Source organism: Oryctolagus cuniculus, chromosome 7 (assembly GCF_051225735.1).
Source record: "Oryctolagus cuniculus isolate XC-2025 breed Fujian yellow rabbit chromosome 7, ASM5122573v1, whole genome shotgun sequence".
NCBI classification, from domain to species: Eukaryota; Metazoa; Chordata; class Mammalia; order Lagomorpha; family Leporidae; genus Oryctolagus; species Oryctolagus cuniculus.
The window spans coordinates 97,715,397-97,739,644 of NC_142873.1; the positions used below are offsets into that span (position 1 = coordinate 97,715,397).

Sequence of the window (24,248 nt, forward strand, 5' to 3'; positions counted from 1 at the left end):
TCTTTCAAATTTTTTTCTCTTTATTTTTATCTGAATTATTTTTAAAGATTTGTCCTCAAGATTAGAAATTCTTTCTTCTGCTTGGTTTATTCTATCATTGAAGGAGGTCTCAATTGCAATTTTTATTACATGGATTAGAGTTTTCAGTTGCAAAATTTCTGAGTGATTTTTGTAAAGTGACTTCTATCTCCATTGTATTTCTCATTTACAATCATATATTGTTGTCCTCATTTATTTTAATTGTTTAGAATTGTCTATCTGTATTCTCTTGCATCTCATTGAGTTTCCTTAGGATCTTTATTTTGAATTCCTTTTCATGCAATTCATAGATTTTTTTTTTCAAATCAGGATCTATCAGCAGTGTCTGTGAACGCCACAGTTGTCTGTTCCATAACAGTTCATGCAGGTAATAGTATGACCTAGAAGTGGATGCGAGTTTCTGAAGGTGCTTGTCTTCAGTCCATGGAGAGTTGAGTGTCAGTCATACTAGGGTTTGTGACAACAGTGGCTATGTTCTTGGTGCTGTGGGACAAACAGGGCACTGTCCCTTTGTTCTGCCAGATGTCTGCAAATGATTCTAGGACTTGTGGCACCAATAACTATGGCTTTGGTAGTGTGATATGGATGGAACTTTCACAAGATCCTACTGGGTAAATGTGGATGACTCTGAGGCATGTAGTAACAAAAGCTCCAATTCCATAACTGGGGAGTGACATTGTCCAGGTCCCATGAAATGAATATAGGTTTTGTTGGGCACTATGCACTGGCGGGTATGGGTCTGTAGCAATGCAGTGCAATTAGTCTTCCCTAGGTCCTGCAGGATCTGTTCTGTGACTCTGAGTGTTCCAGATACTAGACAGCACACTCCTGAAGCTATTTTGCTGAGGTCCCATGGGAAAAGCATAGATAATACTGAGACTTGTGTACTGGCAGCCTTGGTCTTCCAGCAGTGTAATGGAGGTAGAGCCCTCCCCAGGTCCCACAGGATGTAAGTTTTTAGGACTTACAGAGTTTATAGTCACAGTTCCAAAGCTGCAGGATGTAGTGGAATCCTTACTCAGGTCTTAGGTTTCTTTTTTTTATGGTGAAAAAACGTATATTTAGAATTAGCCAGCTGGACTCCGTTCAGATGATCCCAATTTTGCTGGCAACGTCCAGAGCATCATAGTCAGGAGCCAGCCGCACATACGCCTTCTTCTCTCCGTCAGGGCTGATCAGGGTGTTGACTTTGGCCACATCAGTGTCATAGAGTTTCTTCACAGCTTGTTTGATCTGGTGCTTGTTGGCCTTGACATCCACAATGAACACCAGTGTGTTGTTGTCTTCTATCTTCTTCATGGCCGACTCCGTGGTCAGGGGGAACTTGATGATGGCATAGTGGTCAAGCTTGTTTCTCCTGGGGGCGCTCTTCCCAGGGTATTTGGGCTGTCGTCGGAGGCGTAGTGTCTTGGGCCGCCGGAAGGTGGGGGACGTGCGGATCTTCTTCTTCTTGTGGCTGTGGACGCCTTTCAGCACTGCCTTCTTGGCCTTCAAGGCCTTCGCTTTGGCTTCGACTTTAGGAAGGGCAGGAGCTTCCTTCTTCGCCTTCGGCGCCATCCTGCTGAAAAGTCTTAGGTTTCTTGTGCAAGTTATGCTTGGTTTTTTACACTGGCAGGCACAAGAGTACCTGGAGCAGGTAGTGCAGATGTAGTCCTCCCTAAGGGAGAACTCTAGTACCTCTGTAGAATATAGCTCCAACAGTCCCTGCCCCAGAGCTTCAGAACTAAGAAATAACTTTCCGGGTTTCCATAGGTTGATCAATAGTTGTTTGGGGAATTTTGCAGTATCAGATGCAGTCTGGATCAGTGGAATGCAGATAGGGCCTTTCTCAGACCACACAAGTGAGCACAGGTGTCTTTAAGACTTATAGAAAAATCTGTCACTGCAGAAATTAGAGAATAACTTATCCAGGTCCCACATGGTAATCCCAAGTTAATACTGCCTTGTGATGTGCCCTGGCTCCAGCTCTGGGTGCTTCTGGTAGCAACAGTGCTATTTGCTGTCCCCTAAGGCAAAATAGAGTTTAACAGTAGCTGAACTACAGCAGCTAAGGTCTGGTGTTTTGGAGGCAGAGAGAGGTAATGTGGCTTCCTTTTTTGGCCAAGAGTTAGAGGGAGGAACAAAGCAGTAACTTGCAACACAGGCTGATTTTTGACTGGAATTAAAGCCAGTGAGGACTGTGGATTTCTGCTGTAGTCAGGGCTGTTGGTCTATGCCAACAGCTGGGTGTGGAACTTTCTGCTTATCTTTTCCCAGCTAGAGTCTCCCTGTACTTCCCAACCCCTACCGCCCCCCTACAGCCTCTCTCTGCTGGCTTTCAGAGTCTCTGTGGTGTTTGGAGTTCCCGTCACTTTTTCCCGGTTTTCCCTCCATCAATCTCCTGGAAATACAGTCATTCTTTTGTTGTTCTGTTTCTTCTCTGTGGCAGAGGAGGCAAGTGCAGGGCCTCTCTGTTCAACCATCTTAAATCTTGGTCTCTGGTGCATTTCCCACTTTTTCTTTATGGATGCATCTAATGGTGGACATCTAGGTTGAATACAAATCTCGGCTATTGTAAATAGTGTTACAGTGAACATGAGAGTTCAGGTATCTTTCATATGCTGATATCTTTTCTTTTTCATAACTGGGTAACTGGATCATAGAATAGATCTATTTTTAGTTTGTTGAATAAACTCCATTACTATTCTCTATAGTGGCTGCACTAATTTGAATTCTCAGTGAGGTAGGAGACAGCTAAGGATTAACTGGGGAAGCTGAGGAAAACAAATTTCCTACCTCTCTCATAATATCAATCTGTTTCTTCTTTTCTCTGTCACTGTCTCAATGCCCCTATCCTCCATCTTGATGGAGCGGAGGGAAAAAAATGCCAACTTAGAAACCTTTACCTAGAAACTGTATATAGGTATGACAATAACCAGATGACCTATACTTCGGGTGTTTTCCCAGATACACTAAGGACCCCTCGCCCTTATAAAAATATGTTTTTCACATTCAGAGCCTTAAGTTTGAGCCTCAGTCTGCACTTTGATGGTTGGTTTACTTCTGCTCTCTTAAGAAATGTACTTAGTTTTCCTATACTAAACTTTTACTGTTATACTTATTACCTGTGTGTGCTTTATTCAATTCATTTTCTGAAGCTCTAGAGAACCTGTGCCTGGTCCTTGCCTTTCTACTCTTGACTCCCACAACACCAACAGTATAATCAGGTTCCCTCTTCTTTTCCCTCTTCTTTATGTCTTTGCCAGTATTTATTTATTTTTTATCTTTTTGATAATTGCCTTTTTTAATGGAGTGAAACAATATCTCATTGAGGATTTTGTTTGCATTTCATCAATGACTAGTAATATTGGGTATTTTTTCATGTATGTATTGGCCAGTTGTATATCTTATTTAGTTCCTTTACCCATTACCTGACTGATCTGCTCAGATTTTTGTTGTTGAACTTTTATAGTACTTTATATTCTGGATGTTAATACTTTATCAGAAGCAAAAATTACAAATATTTTCTTTTGTTCTTCAGTTCTCTTTATTATGTTGATTCTTTTGATGTACAGAATTTTCTTGGTTTGATATAATCCATTTGTCTGTTTTGACTCTATTGCCAGTGCCTATCTCTTAAAGGATTTTCAAAGTTTTATTCTAGTAGTTTCATTGGTTCAGACCTTACATTTAAGTCTTAAACCCATTTCGGGTTTATTTTTATATACAGTAAGAGGCAGAGATTTTAAGATTTATTAATTTATTTGAAAGGCAGAGTTTCAGAGAGGGAGAGAGAGATCCTCCATCCACTGGCTCTCTTCCCAGATGACTGCAACTGCCAAGGCTGGGAGCCAGAAACTTCATCTGGGTCTTTTGTGTGGCCAAGCAGGGGACCAAGCACTTTGGCCATCTTCCACTGGTTTTCCCAGGCCAATATCAGGAAGAATGATTGGAAATGGAGTATCCAGAACACAACCTGATTCCCATGAGGGATGCTGGTGTCACAGGTGGTGGCTTTATCAGCTATGCCACAACACCAATCCCAGAAAATTTTGTTTCAGACTTCTTCATTTGGAAATTCAGTTTTCCCGGCACCATTAATTTAAGAGGGTGTCTTTTCTCCAGAGATGATTTTTGGCATCTTTGTCAATGATAAGTTAGCTGTAGATGTGTAGATTTATTTCTGGGATTTCTATTCTGTTCTGTTAGTCTATGTCTGTTTTATGCTGGTACCATGTTGTTTTGGTTATAGTCACTCTGTATTATGTCTTGAAATCTGATGCTCTGATGCCTACAGCTTTGTTTTTTTTTTTGTTCAAGACTGCATTGACTATTTGGGGTCTTTCCGGTTTCCATATAAATGTAGGATTGTTGTTTTCTAACTCTGCGAAGAACATCATTGATGTTTTAATGGGAATTTGTATTGAATCTATGAATTGCTCTGGGTGATATGGGCATTTTAAAATTACTAATTCTTCCAGTATATGAGTATGAGAAGTCTTTCCTTATCTCTGTGTGTCTTCTTCAATTTCTTTCAGCAGTGTTTATATTATAGAGGTCTTTTATTTTATATTTATGTTATAGGAGACTGCTGTATAAGTTGTAATTTTCCTTCATTATCTCTGATTTTATTGATTTGAGTATCCATTCTTTTTCTTAAGCTAAGGATTTATTGATTTTATGTTTTCAGAGAACAACTCAAGTCACTAATATTTTGTATTTTTTTTTTAGTTTCTGTTTCATTTATCTGTACTCTGATCTTTATTATCTCTTTTCTTCAACTAAGACTACATATGACAAACACACAACCAGTATCTTCTTGAATGGGAAAAATCCAAAATCATTTCCAGTAACATCTGGAATCACACAAAGATTATTTTTTCTTCTTTTTATATATCCTTGAGATGCATTGTTAGTTTATTTGATACTGTTCCATTTTTTTCATATAGGTGCTTATTGATCTACATTTTCCTCTTAGGACTACTATTGCTTCTTTCCTTAGTTTGATATTTTACCACTTTCATTAGTTTCAAGAAATTTTTAAATTACCTTATTGATTTATTAAATGACCTGTCATTTTTCATTTAAGTTTTCTTGTGTTTATTTTGAATTATCCTTTGTTCTGTTTCTTCTGGGTTTTACACCTCCACCAATTTTCATGATGGAAGTTACATTTCTTTGTTTCTGTATGTAGAACACCCGTAAGTATCATTTGTAAATCTGGTTCACTGGTACTGAATTCTTTTAGGTTTTTCTTGTGTTGGAAATTCTTTATTTGTCTTTCATTATGGAAAGATAGCTATACGGGTAAAGAATTTTAGATTGGTGATTTTTTTCTTTCAGAACTTCAAATATATCTTTCATTTTAGACCATAGCATTCTATTGAAGAATCTGGAAATCTAATGGATTTCCTTAATAGTGATCTGGTGTTTTCTTTTATATGTTTTAGTATTCTCTCTTTTGAGTGATTGACAATCATGTATTATGTAGAGGATCTTCTCTGGTCATGTCTACTTGGGGTCCTATGGATTTCCTGTACTTGGATTTCCATAATTTTCTCCAAATTGAGGAATTTTCACCTATTATTTCATTGAATAGGTTTCTAAACTTCTCCTCTTTTCCATTGCTTCAGGTATTTACAAAGTTGGAATACTGGTCTGTTTAATTGTGACCAAAACATCACAGAAGCAGTCTATATTCTATTTTATGTTTTCTGAAACTTTGCCTGACTGAAATATTTTCAAAATATTTCTTCTTCAAGTTCAAATATTCTTTCTTTTGCTTAATACAGTCTGTTGTTGAAGCTTTCAGCTATATTATTTAAAAAAAAAACTTTGTTTCATACCTCTGTGAAACCAGTGGTTAAGAATGCTAATACTACTATAGTCTTAATGATCTGTGATTACTTTAAAATTTACTGTATATGGGTGAGATGGTCATTTTTACATTCAATTATTGTTTATAGCCATTGTCCAAATTTCCACTAAACTAGGTCTTTTTGCTTTTTACTTGTTAAACTTATTCATCAAAGTATCAAGCCTTTTTACTGTAATGTAAATTTAAAATATGTTATCACAACACCTAAAAAATAAAGAAATGGAAAAGGAAAGATGAGAGAGAGGGAGAGAGAGGGGGACAGGAAGAGAGGAAGGAAGGAAAGGGAATATCATTATGTTCTTAGAATTGTATCTACAAAGCACATTGAATCTCTTAAAGATTAATTTAAAAAATAAGAAAATTATATAGAAAAAGTTTTTTCTTTTCAATTTGTAAGGCATATTTACAGAGAGAGGGTGAAACAGACAGAAAGAGAATTTTCATCCCCTGGTTCATTCCCCAAATGGCTGAAATGGCCAGGGCTGAGCCAGGCCAAAGAGCCCAGAGCTTCCTCTGGGTCTCCCACATGGGTGCATAGGTCCAAGTAATTGGGCCATCTTCTGCTGCTTTCCTATGTGTTTTAGCAGTGAGCTGGATCAGAAGTGGAGCAGCCAGGTCTTGAACTGGTGCCAGTGTGGGATGGTGGCATCACAGGTAGAGGCTTAGCCAAGCCGCTCAACTGCATTTTTTATTTACTTATTGAGTTGTCATTTCTAATATTTTTGTTGGTTCTCTTTGAAAAACTATCTGCTGAATTTCACATTCTTATCGTGCAATAATTTCCTGATTTCATTCAACTGTCCGTATTGTCTTATATCTCTCTGAGCACACTTATAATCATTCTTTTCATTTCTTTGTCAATCATTTAATCAATCTTTTTTTTTTTGAGTCTGTTAAAAAAAACACCATTCTTTTCCATGCTTTGCTTTTTAATACTTTATATATCCATATGTTGATCAAAGAACAAACTGGTAATTAAGACTCAATCAATTAGTAATCTTCAAAAGACACTGTAAAAGAATGAAAAAAAATGAGACAAAGACTGAGAGAAAATATGTTCAATAAATTTCTCTCATAAAGGACTTGAATTCAGAATATATATAGAATTCTCAAAACTCAACAATAGGAAGGCAACTCAGTGAACAAATTAATAGAAGATTTGAGCATACATTTTACCAAAAATATATTTAGATGGCAAAAAAGCACTCAAAAAATTTTTAGCATTATTGGTGATTAGGGAAGTGCAAATTCAAACTCTAATTTCATATCACTATATATCTGTTTACATTTAAAGATAAAAAACATTGACTATATGAAATGCTGGTGAAGATATGGAATAACTGAAACTAGCATATATTTCTGGTGAAAATGTGGAACTGCTTTAGCACACAGTTTGGTAATGTCTTTAGAACTTAAAAATATATTTTCCACATAACCTAGGCTTTCTACTACTAGGTATCTCCCCCAACAGAAATGAAAACGAATGTCCACACATAGACTTTTAAACAAATGTTCATAATAGTTCATTTGTCAGTAGCCAGAGCTGCAATTGACTCAAAGGTTCATTAAAAGACAAATGGATAAACAAACTGTAGGATAGCCATATATTGGAATACGACTCAGCAATAAAAAAAATGAACTATTGATACCCACAACAACATGAATAAATCTCAAAGAACGCTCAATGAAAGAATTCGGACAAAAAGTTGTCTATCAGATGGTTCTGTTTATATTAAATTCTAGAGAATTCAAATTAATCTATAATGATGCTGATTTCAGATTATTGCTTCCTTGGGAAGTAGTAGGAAGGGATAGGAGGATTAGGATGATGATATGTTCATTATTTTGAGTGTGATCATGATCTTACATATACACATATTAAAACTTTTTACCCTTTAGGGGCTGGTGCTGTGGCATAGCAGGTAAAGCCACTGCCTGCAGTGCCAGCATCCCATAAGGGCACCAGTTGGAGAGCTGCTCCACTTCCCATCCAGCTCTCTGCTATGGCCTAGGAAAGCAGTAGAAGATGTCTCATGCCCTTCAGCCCCTGCACCCACATGGGAGACCCAGAGGAAGCTCCTGGCTCCTGGCTTCAGATTGGCACAGCTCTGGCCTTTGCAGCCAATTGGGGAGTGAACCAGCAGATGGAAGACCTCTCTCTCTCTCTCTCTCTCTGCCTCTCCTTCTCTCTCTGTGTAACTCTGACTTTCAAATAATAAATAAATAAATCTTTAAAAAAATTGCACCCTTTAAATATGGGCAGTTTGTATTAATTGTACGATAAAGCTGTTGAAATTTATCAATAGCAAAAATATGTGAGAAATAAATGTGTTTCTGTAAATATATGCATATATGTAATATAATAAATATTATTTCTGTATGTAATATATTTTGCTATAATATATACCTGTTTCATATATTTTAACGAGCATATAAGCCTATGTGGCATAGGAAACTTCATTTTTTTAAAAATTTTATTTATTTATTTGACAGGTAAAGTTACAGACAGTGAGAGAGAGAGACAGAGAGAGAGAGGTCTTCCTTCCATTGTTTCAATCCCCAAATGGCTGCAACAGCCAGAGCTGAGCCAATCCAAAGCCAGGAGCCAGGTGCTTCTTCCTGGTCTCCCATGCGGGTGCAGGGGGCCAAGCACTTGGACCATCTTCTACTGCTTTCCCAGGCCACAGCAGAGAGCTGGATTGGAAGAGGAGCTGCTGGGACTAGAACCAGCACACATATGGGATGTCTGCGCCGCAGGTGGAGGATTAACCTACTGCGCCATGGCGCCAGCCCCAGAAACTTCATTTTTAGCACCTGGAAACTACTTCAGAGAAGTAGGCAGTTATCATGTTGAGCACCAGTTCTCTGATTCTCCAGACACTGAGTGTTCAATAGTTCAATTCAATCCTGACACTAATTACCTTGAGTTAGTGCAGACCTCACAGGTAAAGGATGAAATCCCACAAGACTGCATTCCATCCACTACTTTAAATACCAGGTACACATCTCAAGCATTCTATATTTCTTATTTTTATTAACATTTTTTATTTATATAGAGGGAATACATTTCATGTATTTTATATATACAGTTTTGGGACATAATGATACTTTCCCCTCTACAATCCCTCCCTCCCTTATCCCACCCTCTCCTATCCTTCTAGGATAGGACTAGAGGGTCCAGATCACAGGAAATTCTGTTCCACTGAGTTGGGCTGTACCATCCTCCAGGCAGGTGGATGTGTACACCAAGCAGGAAATTCTCCACACTCCGTTGTTTAGAGGTTTTAACGGAGGTCTCAGTAGATAACCATGATTGATTATGTTATTCATCACTGGTGACTAAGTTATAATTCCTTAATGAAGGATTGGTCTTTCTTGTGACCAGCCCCTAGCCTGAAAATATTTAGGGTCCACCAAGATTCACATAATTAGAATGAAAAAATCTGTGTATAAAGAGAATCGAAAATGAATCTTGATGTGAATAGAAGGGGAGAGGGAGTGGGAAAGGGGAGGGTTGCGGGTGGGAGGGACGTTATTGGGGGGAAGCCATTGTAATCCATAAGCTGTACTTTGGAAATTTATATTCATTAAATAAAAGTTTAAAAAAAAGAAAAAAAAGAAAAAAGCTGTGTATCATTCAGGAAAATACAAGACTTTTAAGAGCTTTGGGCCAAGGCTTTGGGACAAACACAAATAACTTTATATGATACCACAGAAACTATAGATGTTGATTTGTATCCTATTGTTTATCACATGGGAAAATCCATTGGGAGCTCCAAGAGGAGTTAACAGCATGAGTATATTTGTTTCAAAATTATTGACAATTGTGGAGCAATGCTGGAATTTGGTTGGTATAAAATAATAGATATTTACTGATGATTGGTCAACTGTTAACATATTACATTTATCAAATGATCATCAATAATTGTTTTTCTCATATTGTATCAAGAAACTTTTAAGAGAGGGAAGATAGGGAGTTTAGAATCAATCTCCTTGCTTCTCTCTCCATTCATCAAACTTAACTAAACAATCCTTTCTGGGGCCGGCACCGTGGCTCACTTGGTTAATCCTCTGCCTGCGGCACTCTCATCCCATGTGGGCGCCGGGTTCTAGACTCGGTTGCTCCTCTTCCAGTCCAGCTCTCTGCTGTGGCCCGGGAAGGCAGTGGAGGATGGCCCAGGTATTTAGGCTCCTGCACCAGCATGGGAGATCAGGAAGAAGCACCTGGCTCCTGGCTTCGGATTGGCGTAGCGCCAGCCGTAGCGGCCATTTGGGGAGTGAACCAACAAAAGGAAGACCTTTCTCTCTGCCTCTCTCTCTCTCACTGTCTGTAACTCTACCTGTCAAATAAAAAAAAAAAATCCTTTCTGGCCAACCTCAGTTTTCTACATCATCTCCTGTACTGGACCAGCTGAATGATACTAGAGAAAAAAAGGCAGTCATGCATATGAGTTTCCCTTTTACTCTATCCAAAATTTTCAAATTAGTATTCACTAGCACCCAACAATATAAGCATGCTCTTTGACATTTCAAAATTGGATAATCTTTTATAGCCCTTGTCTCTACTATTGAGGAATAGTGTTTTTTTCTTCATACTATTTGTTGACATTTTACTTAGTGTAGGGTTAATCTTACAAAGATAAAGTAAACTGAAAATAGATCTTTGTAAAAATCAAAAGTGGGAATAGGAGAGGGAGGAGGAAGAAGGGTGAGAGCATGGACAGGAGGGAGGACAGGGTGAGAAGTCTCACTATGTTCCTAAATCTGTATATATGAAATACATGAAATTTGTATACCTTACATAAAAAATTTTTAAAAGCCACTTTCTCACTGTCCACAACACTGTTTTATATCTTATCTCATTTTTATTCAAATCTTCTGCTGGAGATCTTTGGTTTCATGGTTTTACTTAAAATTCCACTCAATATAGTATCAACTAGAAAAGAACTGTATTTTTTCCATCACCATACTACTAACTTACTAGCACAGGTACTCTGCTCTCTGCCTTTCCTTCTTTTAATAGATGTGCTATCTATGCGTCTATCTACACAACCTCCCCTTAAAAGGGATTCCTTTTTCCTGCCTCATGTTTAGATGCAGGAGTGCCCCAGAGTTCAGTCTTTGACTATCTTCTCTTTTCATACTCTACTCTTTTTTTTTTTTTTTTTTTTTAAACAGGCAGAGTTAGACAGTGAGAGAGAAAGAGAGAAAAGTCTTCCTTCCATTAGTTCACCCCCAATGGCCGCTATGGCCGTCAGGCTGCGCTGATCCGAAGCCAGGAGCCAGATGCTTCTTCCTGGTCTCCCATGCGGGAGCAGGGCCCAAGCACTTGGGCCATCCTTTACTGCCTTCCCAGGCCACAGCAGAGAGCTGGACTGGAAGAGGAGCAGCCAGGACAGAATCTGGCGCCCCAACCAGGACTAGAATCCCGGGGTGCCAGAGCCGCAGGCGGAGGAATAGCCTAATGAGCCGCGGCACCGTCTTCTTTTTATACTCTTAACTTACATCTCTCTCATATAATTATATGCTGTTTTTGTTGTGGTTTTTTTTTTTGACTTAAATACTTTATTTAATTTCACCAACACTTCTAGATTTTATGTGCATCAATAAATCATAGTAATAAGAGTCCACTAACTTCAGAAATTTTAGATGAGTGACAAAAAAGAAATTTTTAAAAATGCTGAAATTCAATTTTAACCTAGACCCACAAGATGAAAAGAAAACCAAAATATCACAGTAACTAGTATTTCTAATTTGATCATTATTGCTGTTAAAGTTGATAAAATATTGATACCAAGGGTTAGTAGAAATGCTGTTGATATTCAAGAGATAATTAGCAAGTAAAATTTTTGATAAAACCATATTTTCACTTATATGGTTAACATTATAATATTGAATTACTGTTTCTTTATCCTTATGAAATAATGTCTAGAATCTAGTAATTTTTTAAATTTGTCTTTTATTTATATAGGTGAACAAATTTCACGTATTTCTTATTGAAGAGCATATTTCATACTGATCAGCATAATGATACTACTCACCATTTCCTCCCTCTCGTCCACAATCCCACTCTATCTCCTCCTTCATTTCTTATTTTTTATTTTAATTTTTAGTGTCATACTTTCAGTCTATTTTATAACCACAAACTTAATCCTCCACCAAATAAAGAATTCAACAAAAACTATGTAGCTAAAACCAGTTCCTCAAGATTATAGACAAGGGCTGTAAACAATAATTAAATCTCAAAATATCAGTTTTGCTCATATACATTACACTTATTGTGGTCTGTATATTAATTGCAACAAAATGAAGAAAACGTTTTTGTCTTTTTGGAACTGACTTCTTTCACTAAGCAAAATGGGCTCCAGTTACATCCATTTTGTTGCAAAATTATGATTTCATTCTTTTTTTATGGTAGAGTATTATTCTTTTTTAAAAGATATTTATTTATTTGAAAGTCAGTTACACAGAGAGAGGAGAGGCAGAGAGAGAGAGAGAGAGAGATAGACAGACAGAGGTCTTCCATCCGCTGGTTCACTCCCCAATTGGCTGCAGTGGCCGGAGCTGCACTGATCCGAAGCCAGGAGCCAGGAGCTTCCTCCGGGTCTCCCACGTGGGTGTAAGGGCCCAAGGACTTGGGCCATCTTCTATTGCCTTCCCAGGCCACAGCAGAGAGGTGGATTGGAACTGAAGCAGCTGAGTCCCGAATCGGCGCCCATATGGGATGCTGGCGCTTCAGGCCAGGGCATTATCCCACTGCACCACAGTGCCAGCCCCATAGAGTAGTATTCTATAGTGTATATATATATATACCACATTTTCTTTATCCAGTCTTAAAATGATAGACATCTGGGTTGATTCAATATTTTAGCTAATGTGAATTTAGATGCAGTGAACATTAGAATACAGAGAACTCTTTGATATGCTGAATTCTTTTCATTGGATAAATTTCCAGGAGTGGGATGGCTGAGTCATATGTTAAATGTATTTTAAGATTTCTGAGGAATCTTCATACTGTGTTCCATAATGGCTGTCTGATTAATATTCCCATCAACAGTAGATTAGGGTACCTTTTTTCACCATATACTCAACAGTATTTATTGTTTTTTTCATTTTTGGATGATAGCCATTCTAACTGAGGTGATTTGAAACTTCATTGTGCTTTTGACTTGCATTTAGGGAATGGTGGCTAGTGATCCTGAGCACCTGGCTCCTGGCTTCGGATCAGCGTGATGTGCCGGCCGAGGCGGCCATTGGAGGGTGAACCAACGGCAAAAGGAAGACCTTTCTCTCTGTCTCTCTCTTTCTCACTGTCCACTCTGCCTGTCAAAAATAAAATAAAATAAAATAAAATAAAATAAAATAAAATAAAAGTGTGGTAAAGCCTGCAACTGCAGTGTTGGCATCCCATGTGGGTGCCAGTTTGAGTCCTGGCTTCTACATTTCCAACCCAACTCTTTGCTATGGCTTGGAAGGGAAGTAGAAGATGGCACATGTCCTTGGTTTTCATTTTTCTAATTTTTTCATTTTTTTTGTCTGATGTATGACTGAAATATTTCCAAAGATTTGTCTTCTAGCTCAGATATTCTTGCTCCTGCTTCACCAAATCTGTTGTTAAGGCTTTTTACTATATTTTCTATTTGACCTATTGAATTCTTTATTTCTAAGTGTCATTTGATTTCTCTTCAATATCTCTCTCTCGGCACAAATTTTCATCCATATTGTGATTGGATTTCTTTATCTCATGAATCTGTTTCTCTGTGTTTTTGAGTGATTTTATAATCATTCTTTTGAATTCATTTTCAGGCATTTCATTAATCTCTTTGTCTTCACATTCTAATATTGAAATACTTTTGTGCTTCTTTTGGAGACTCATATCATCCTCTTTGTTTTGTTTATTTTATTTCTACACTTATTTGTAGGCATTTGTAGAAACACTTGTTGCTTTTCTCCTTTAATGGCTTTTATCTTTGAACTGCGGTTTTAAATGCCATCCAGATATTGCAGACTCTCTCTAAAGTTTTATCTCCAAACTTAGCCTTTCCCTTGAATTCAACTACATTTCATATGCAATGACACCCTTTCTGCTCAAGCAAACTCATACAATGTCTGGATTCTCATGACATCAGTTGGAAGAAGAGAGAAAGATTGAGAGAATGAGAAGGGCAGAGAATATTCAAGTTTGGAATTTTGGTTAAATACCTGAAGTCCATATTAAAAAAAATTTTGAGTATGGGGCCGGCGCTGTGGCGCAGCGGGTTAACACCCTGGCCTAAAGCGCCGGCATCCCATATGGGCACCGGTTCTAGTCCCAGCTGCTCCTCTTCCAATCCAGCTCTCTGCCTTGGCCTGGGAAAGCAGTGTAAGATGGCCCAAGTCCTTGGATCCCTGCACCCACGTGGGAGACCTGGAAGAAGCACTCGGCTCCTGGCTTCAGATCGGTGCAGCTCTGACCTGCAGCCAACTGGGGAGTGAACCATTGGACGGAAGACCTGTCTCTCTCTCTGCCTCTCATCTCTTTGTGTAACTCTTCCTTTCAAGTAAATAAATAAATCTTTAAAAAAAATTTTGAGTATCTTTCGGCTTCAATGATAACCCTAGGTTGGCCAGGGGTTTTGCTAGCTATCTTATGATTTTTTTTTCCAACAAATTTGCAGATGGAGTTTCTGAATTTGTTCTTTTATGCTAAGTACTCTGACAATGGAGTAGATGCGTTCTTGAAAAACTGCCTGTGTAGGTACAATTAGAACATCAGTTTTATCTCTGGATGTAAATGCTTTCTGTAAAAAAATTTCCAGTGTTTTAACATAAGTGAGAAAAGAATTTTGCTGCTCTTCTACATACGTAAACATCAAATTGACCTTTCTTCCTTGAATTTGTCCAGGTGATCTTAGACCAAAGAATGCCTATGAGGCCACTTAGAATTCATCTTGTTTTAGTGGATGCTTCTTATAGACACACTGACCTTATAGAATCAAGGAATATGTTTACAGTGAGGATGTTCACAGGAAAAAGGAATAAATCAACACAGGATTTCCCCAGGAATAGAAAGTATTCTTTTCTTCATATATTTTAAGAGTATAAACACCCAGCAATATATTGCAAAGTTTTATCCAATCCTCTTTATTTTTCCTAAATTTTATTATAACTCCACACTCATAACTCTTATTGTTATTGTTGCCAATATATTGGGCCCATACAAGGTACAGTATTAGTAAATTCATAAATATATTTTTGAAAAATAATTTAAACAAAAGGTGGAGTTGAAGGCCCATTTATAGTGGTGATTTATGATTTATATGATTTATAATCATAGTGATCTAAGTGTATATTGTTATCTGCAATTGCTACTATGATCCTACCCATAATATTACACTATAATTTAAATTGGTTTTTGAATTGATAGCTGGGATATTTTATGTTAGGCAAGGAGTCCATACTGTCCATACTACTGTGGACTATCACATGTTGAATTCCTAGTTCAATGCGTGTTCTGTGAAATCTGTTTCTTATTTGGTCATAGAAAGTAACATGGCCCCAGAGGTGACCTATTCAGAACCACTAACTAAAAATAGTAGTTAGGAAGGCAGCAGGAGTGCAGGCCATGTTTATTTCTTAAAGTTCAAAGTCATTAAATAGTTCTTCAGCAGGAGCTGTATTTGTCATGCATTGTTCTGCAGGTGTAATTACCATCAACACTCGTGGGAATTTTGTATTTGACTCGAGAAGCAAATATAGCAGTAGTTCTTAAAACAGAGCACCAGAGTCATTGATATGCATGAAAATGTTCTCCTAGGTTTTGAAGAGAAAGAGAATTCAATGGGCATTATAGAAACACTAATATAAATACCATTGCTTCTATACTAAGTTTTTTCTAAAATAAGAGTTCATAAAAATACAGGATACACAAATCAATAAATGTGGTACATCACATTAACAAATTAAAAAAACTATATGATTATCTCAATATATGCAGAAAAATCATTTGGTGAAATACAACATCTTTTCATGATAAAAAAAAAAATTTAAGCAAATTCTGTATACAGGGAACATTGCTCAACACGGTCAAGGTAATATTAGACAAAACCACAGTCACCATTATATTGAATGGGGAAAAGCTGGAAACATTACCACAAATGGAACTAGACAAGGATACCCACTTTCACAGTTACTATTTAATATAATACTGGAAATTTTAGCCACAGCCATTAGGCAACAAAAGAAATCAAAGTGCTACAAAGTAGAAGGGAGGAAGTCAAATTATCCCTGTTTGCAGAAGACATGATCCTTTTTCAGGGGAACAAAACATTTTCACTAAGAGATTATTTGTACTTAGAAGAATATTCAGCAAAGTTGCAAGATATAATATCAACATACAAAATCAGTAACATTCATTTACACTAACATTGTTCTTGAGAAAGAACTTGTAAGATTAGTCCATTCACAACAACTATCAAAAAATTAAATGTCTTGGGATAAATTTAACCAAGGATCTGAGTGATGGCTACATTGAAAATTATAAACTATTGAGGAAAGAAATAGAAGACATGAAAAAAATGGAAAGAATCTTCCATGTTCATGAATTGGAAGAATTAATATAATTAAAATTTCTATACTACACAAAAGCAATTTATAATTTCAGTGCAATCCCAAAATACCAAGGACATTTTTACCTAGATCTAGAGAAAACCATCCTGAAATTCGAATGAAAACATGAGACCCCAAATAGCCAAGGAAACCTTAAGCAATTAAAACAAAACTGTAGGAATCCCTGTACCAAACTTCAAAGCATACTACAGGGCTGTTATAATAATAAAAAGCTTGGTAGAAGCATAAAAGTAGACATGTATGCCAATGAAACAGAAAAGAAATCTCAACATCTACAACCAACGAATATTTGAGAAATGAGCTAAAAATCACTACCTGGAAAAACAACAGCCTCTTCAACAAATGGTGTTGGGAAAATTGTATCTCTGCATAAGGGACTATGAAACAAGACCCCAACTTACACCCTAATCACAATGGCTAACAGACACATGAAAAAATGCTCGGTATCACTAGCCATCAGGGAAATGCAAATCAAAACCACAATGAGGTTTCATCCCACCCAAGTTAGAATGGGTCTCATACAAAAATCAACAAACAACAAATACCGGTGAAAAAGTGGGGAAAAAGGTACCCTAATCCACTGTTGGTGGGAATGTACACTGGTCCAGTCACTGTGGAAGACAGTATGGAGGTAACTCAGAAATCTCAAAATAAACCTACCATATGACCCAGGCTTCTGGCTCCTGAGAATTTACCCAAACATTAAGAAATCAGCATATGAAACAATTATCTGCTCACCCACGTTTACTGCAGGTCAATTCATAACAGCTAAGCTATGGAATCAACCCAGATTCCCATTAACTAAAGACTGGATAAAGAAATTATGGTATATATACACTATGGTATACTACATAGCACCCATGTGGGTGACCCAGAAGAAGCTCCTGGCTTTGGCTTTGGATTGACCCAGCTCTGGCCAATGTGGCCATTTGGGGAATGAAATAGTGGATGGAAGATATCTTTCTCCCTGTCTCCTTCTCTCTCTCTGTAAATCTGCCTTTCAAATAAAATAAATCTATAAAAAAGACAAGTTCATGTTAATGCTACAGAAAACCATCCTGATGTCTATTCAAATATCCAAAGAATTACCTACAAACTAAGTAGGGAAATTCACCACACCATCACCCCACTATGCCCATGATGCTTCCAAGTTCTCCTTCATTCTTCAACATCTGTGAGGAGCTTAAGGAGACCACCCACTTTATCTCCTTTTCTGAGAAAAGCTAGCTTTCTCTGGGACATCCATCTTCCTTCTAAAACTGCTGATGTCGTCTGACTCAGAAAGAACCTCATTTTCCCTTTGGATGTGCAACAACCCAAATCACATCACTTCTTGATGCACCTACTGGAATTCTGGAGATAGAATCATTATTCATCCATGCAAAAAAAATTCACCTGGTTTCTGCAAACATTTTACAGGGAAAACCACATTTGAGACTGAGAGCATTGGGTTATAAGCCTTGGAGGTTGGGACAGAGGGAGCTGGAAGAGTTCCAGACAATCTGTTTATTTTTATTTTTTATTTTCTATGTGAAAAGCATGTACCTCCCAGTACCACAGCATAGGTTCTGCTGCCAGAACTACTTAGGAGCTAGCCTCATTTCCTGTGCTAACAATCATACTCCTTCATTTACAGTGATTATCAACATTCTTTACACCAAACTGCCCTCAGAGCGGGGGACTTGGCAGGACTCAATAGCAGTGTCAGTAACTTCAGAGTTGTTAGATTTCAGTTTCAAAATGAAGGGTTTCAGAGCCCAAAACTGGGTAATTTGCTCAACATCTGGTTCCCTCTGCAGGGGGCAGGAGGTAAACAGGGAATGGCCTTTGGTGTTTGTAGTGACTATTTCCATCATTTGTCTTGGATTTCCAGGGAGGCAATGGAGTCTAATGGAAAGAACACTGACATTGAAATTGTGCTAACATTTTATCTGTGTTGGTTATTTGTTTGTACTTGCGAAAATTACTTAATTTTTGCATTACCCACTTTAGTCATCTATAAAATGGGTTTCATGACTTCTGAACTTGCAGTGTTGGTGTGAGGATTAAATTAAATAATTATAATAATTATGAAGAGATGTTCAATAGATTTTCTTATTCCTCTCAAGTTTTGCTAGGCCATCATGAGATAGATATTATTCTCTTCATGACACTGCATATGGTTTCCTTGCTACTGGAAGTGTCAAGAACTTGTAAGAACTCTAAGTGAAATAGTCATCCAATGGTACTCCAAATTCTTTATTTCAACAGCTCACATCAACATTACTGAGACCTGAGTGTAGAGATCTTGCTTAGTGTTTTTTTATCACTTGCTTTTTCCAAATTTTTTTCTTTAAAAATTTTATTTAAGTTATACAAGTTTCATATATTTCATATATTCAGATTTAGGAACATAGTGGGATTTCTTTCCCTCCACCCTCCAACCGCTCTTTCTCTTCCCTCTCAGATTCCTACTCTTAATGATCTATGATCTATTTTCAGTATACTTAATGATCATAGGGTTTTTAACTCCAAAATCCATGTTTCCTCAATTCCCATGCCCTGCCATCTTCCTATGGCTAAGTGAAGTTGATATTTTCTGACTGCTATTGTTGTATTCTTCCTTGTGTTCACCTCTGTTCTGTAGCAGCTGCTACTGCTGTCAGTGCCTGTCAGAAATGACCAGCATTGATGCCTCAGGTGCTGTGGTTGTCAGCTTTGCTGATGGCATTTGTCATCACCACTTCTCACTCCTTGCTTCTACCCTTTATCATGATGACTCCTGGCATTTGTACCAACAGCATCTTCTCAGACAGGAAAACTGCTCTTCTTACAGTGATTGTATGTTTAGCGTAGCCCTGGGCTGCAGGACTGTGCCTGAAGAACTTAAAACACACATATTTCCAAAGGCTGGGATGATATTATAGGGAGAGACATAGCCCAGGATTCTATCATGAACTTCCTTAGTGTCTCTGAACCAGCTAGCATCAGGAATTCTGTCTAAGCATATCAAATATAGCTCTCTTTTATTAAAACATCTTAATCCTAGTGTCAATTCGGAAATCAATTCAGTCTCTAAATAACTTTTATGACTCTGAGGAGTAAAAAACTCATCATGGGCGCAAGGAGGTAGCAAATTCTCATCTATGAAGCAATTTATACTGAGTATGGATCTTTATTACCATTGGAGTTCAATTTTAATTATGTTTAGTTACATAGCAGTGGATGTTCTGTGTTATGGGACAGTTATGAATGAAGGAAAAAACAGAGACAAGTTGTCTTTTTTTTTTTTTTTAACAGGCAGAGTGGACAGTGAGAGAGAGAGAGACAGAGAGAAAGGTCTTCCTTTGCCGTTGGTTCATCCTCCAACGGCCGCCGTGGCTGGTGCGCTGCGGCCAGCGCACCGTGCTGATCCGAAGGCAGGAGCCAGGTGCTTCTCCTGGTCTCCCATGGGGTGCAGGGCCCAAGTACTTGGGCCATCCTCCACTGCACTCCCTGGCCACAGCAGAGAGCTGGCCTGGAAGAGGGGCAACCGGGACAGAATCCAGGACCCCGACCAGGACTAGAACCCGGTGTGCTGGCGCCACAAGGCGGAGGATTAGCCTAGTGAGCCGCAGCGCTGGCCGACAAGTTGTCTTAAGGGAAGATAGAGAGCTCCCATATATGGGACCCAAATCCAGGCAAGTGACCCAAATCATGGAGGCTTAGAGTTCATTGCACAGTTTCACCTGTGAAAGAGTTTAGGTTACATTCATCTAAGTGACAGCAATTAGTAACAAAGTAGCAACACTAGACATGTACTTCTTGATCTTAGAGAAGGGAAATTACAATTTTATGAATGATTAAACTGAGAAATGACAGAGAAATGTTTAAAGCACCTCATTATCTTACTGAGTATATTGATGTTACCTAGGAAGGCCAAACTAGCACAGGCCAACTAGAGATGCAACACAGAAAAAAATAAGAAAGCAAGAAAATTCGTAGTGAGGTATCCTATCAGCCACTTGAGGCTTACATAATACAGCCATCAAATTCATCATCCAAACCAGGACTCTTGAGAATGGGAAGGGGAAATACTTCAATGAAATATTCCCAGGCACAACGTTCGAACCCTCAATTTAGAAGCTCACTTATCACTAGTGAGGATTTATTGATGGATAAATGTGTGTCTATCCATGACTTGCAATTTGCAGCAATTATTTAGATTTAAGTTAACTGTTGATGAACTATATATACATGAGGGTTCTTCAAAAAGTTCATGGGAAATGGAATTGAGAGTTTATTTTGGTGCAAAAATGCAAAATCCATGCACATGAGGAATCTGAAAGTTCATGAAAAATGCATGTTGTGAATGCATGATGCAAGGGTTTCAGAATTTTTTTACACCAAAATAAGATTATCTTTTAATTTCATTTTCCTAAAAACATTTGAGACATCCTTTTTCAAGGATTCAGTGATTTAAGTTGAACTGTCAGGGTTTTGAAATTTTCAAGTTAAAACTGTTTTTAAGATTTGTTCAAGAGATATTCTTGTTCTTACTTGAACTTTGTAGTCAATATTTTCATGCCCCCCAGAATGATTAACACTGATTTTATAATTTGAAATACTAGTTTACCATTAACTTCGTTTTACTCCAGTTCTTAAAACTCTGGAGTAAATGATGATAACTGAGTTGCTCATTGGAATAAATATTTACATACATGCAATTTACTTCTCTCTAGTCACTAGTAAGATTTCATTTTTAAAATGCTCCCAATAGTTGAAAGAGATTTGAAGTAAAGAATTAGATCAAGTTTAATTTATTGACCCATTTTACATGCATAGTACTATTTTTTAGTTAAAACAAAGTACATTCATCTTCTAGTCTGAAGTAGAGAAAGAATAAGTTTTGACATATTTTGTAGGTCAAGAGATTTTACTCCAAAGACTGTAGCCCTGAGATCATACTTTTCTACCTATATGTAATCATTTAACCCAAAAGTATTACATTTGGTGTTAATGAAAAGCAAGAAAAATGATATGAAGAAAAAATTGAATATAGGTACATTGATTCTGTTGGCATATTGCAAAATAAAATTTTGTTTTTGATTTTTAAACCACTACTTCTTAAATTACTAAGATGTAAGTGCATAGCAAGTCAATTTCTTTTTTTTTCTCAGTTCGGTGGATACTTTTATTGCCCATCCCATTTCAAAAATCAATCATGTACTTGAAAGAAATGAAGATAGAACTCTACACATCTCTAGGAACTTATAGAAAATAGTATATAATATGCTTACTTCTACACCTTCTTCATAAATCGAGAGAAGTCACTCACCATGCACATCCATTGTTGGCATCCTGCCATTCCTAATATTGAATAGATTACTTTACTCATGGGGCATGTCCTTTTCTGTCTCCTTTCCAATCAGTGTCTGATTGGCTTCCTGGTAATCTTATTCTTGAATGTGTAGAGTTAAAATGAGGCCTGCAGTTTGCCTCTACTAGCCAAATTCCATTTTTCTATCAGAATTTTTAAAACAACTCCTTTTCTAAACAGAAGGAGAAATCAGTACTTTTCTGACAAAATAATGCTTTCTGGTTTGTTTGCAGTATTTGTGTGTGTGTGCAATCGCTTCTCGGCCTTTTGGCTAAGATCACATGTAGTATTTGTGTGTGCATGCTTCGGTAGTTCCTGCATTTACTATTCTCTTGTACCAGATTATTTTATGACACCTATACCATGTTAGTGGCTGATTAACCTCTCTTTCCTTCTTGAGTCTTCATAAGATTTGGGGAGATTATTATGGCAGTGAGAGGAGCAGTTATTCTTTGATTTACCTGAAATTAAGAGCAAGCAGATAAAATGTTCCAATTCCTCCTGCAGGAAATGAAGATGGAGGGTTCTGTTTCTCACTTATCACTAGTCAAAAAGAATTACAATTCTCAGGAGCAAATTGAAAAGTTAGGAGAAAAATATTTTCAGGAGTAGAAGTTCTCCAGGTGCTGAAGGGATTGAACACATCAGATCTGATGGATGTATCAACATTGACGTTTGTGAAAATGTGCATGAAGAAATATGCATTGATTTTAAAATAGCATGCCGCAAAAGCCTAAAAAATAATGCATGATTTTCCATCTTCTAACTTAGATGGAAAAACATGTGTTTTGCTCACAATTTTGTCTAAGGGAAATGTGAACTCCCAGCCAATTGCATTCACATGCAGGCCCTTTTTCTGAGATTGCTTTCAAATGTAAGCATAACATATGTTGTTCTGTTAGAAAAAAAATAAATAAAGTGAACTTTTACAATGTAAATTCCTAAAATATGGGATTATGGGAAAGAGTCATGTTGTTTAAAACAATGCATAGTTTTCCCTGTAGGTAGAGTCACAGGGGTGGAGGGTGCAGGATAAGTGATTTTAACCCCTGCATCTTTTGTATTACGCCATGGTGCCTGCGTATGTGATAGAACAGCTTTCCTCTGTTGGAGTGTAGAGAGTCAAGCTCAATAACCACATTAGGAAGAATAATAGCCCAATGGCATATGTGTTGACAGATGTTTCTTACCCAGTGGAAAAGAGATAGAGGAAATTAGATGATGAATTTTAAGGACTGAAGCATACACTGTAGTTTTTCTAAATTGCCAAGTATTGTGTTCTTCCTGAGGTCACCAAATATGTGTTGGCTGCCTTTGGTGACACTGAAAAGTCCTTAGAGTCTAAATGAATGAGCTCTGGAATTGCTCCCATGATGAACTGCTAACCAATTTGTCTCAACTGGCACTTGAATACAAAATTAAAAATGAAGGTCTTCTGGACTGCATTGTGGCCTGAATGATTTATTCTCACTCATTTTCTCCTCTTTCCATGCTACAATATTTTTACATGGTCTATAAATTATAGAGGCTGACATTAACAAGATGAACTGTGGATGAAAATATGTGAGCCTGAATATTTTATAAGATCATGAAACTGATATTTTACTTTTTCTACCACTGGCTCTGGACCTGTGGAATCTGTGAAGTGAGGACATCTAACTTACTTAATTCAGATTAATTTAGTAAGGGGTCCCATAGACTGATGAATCCTGGGTCATTAATAATGGAAAAGAGGGTGCTTAATACTTAGGACATTTTAGTGAAAGCAAGTGAAGTGTTTGGAACAAGTAAGATGAGGCACTCTAACTCTTTTTTTTTAGACACTTTGGCATTGAAACTGAACTTGATACTGACCTGCAGTGATACATGAGTTCTTGATGTGACAATGGTTTCTACTTATCACCCAAAGGATCAGTTAGCATTTGGCAGAGGAGAGCACTAATGTTGCAAGCTGTCTCAGTACTAGAGGGATGATCTCAGAAAAAAGCAAAAGAAGTTTAATTCAGGCATAGTCATTCAGATTTTTACAAGAGGCTAAAATGTTCTAGTTGGAAAAAGTTGTTACTACTGAAAAACAAGCATTTGTTGGGAATTCAGAATACTACAAATGGGTCATTAATAAATAGCTATTTGGGGCAGATAGGAGACAACAGTACTAACAACAAACTGTGTACTAACATGTGCTTTGTATTTTACTTATTTTACCTGATTTAAAATCAAGACTATATTATAAAATAGGCATGTCCTAGGTCTTTTCTGAGTTTTTGTTACAGACATTGTCTTGTATTTATAGCAAATAATAACAAGTATAAGTTAATTATTTATAGGATACCAGGCTCCATCCTATGTCTTTGAGCAGGTGGTAGACAGGGACTTTTTTAAAATCAGAAGAGAAATTTTTGGCTA

The 24,248-nt window shown here is 37.4% G+C and overlaps 2 pseudogenes; one reads left to right on the plus strand and one right to left on the minus strand.

Annotated features, from left to right (window-relative positions):
* Positions 1-1,089: 1,089 nt before the first annotated feature.
* LOC108177614 (large ribosomal subunit protein uL23 pseudogene) lies at positions 1,090-1,596 on the minus strand (annotated as a pseudogene).
* A 20,497-nt stretch (positions 1,597-22,093) lies between these two features.
* LOC127493771 (U2 spliceosomal RNA) lies at positions 22,094-22,269 on the plus strand (annotated as a pseudogene).
* The last annotated feature ends 1,979 nt before the right edge of the window (positions 22,270-24,248 follow it).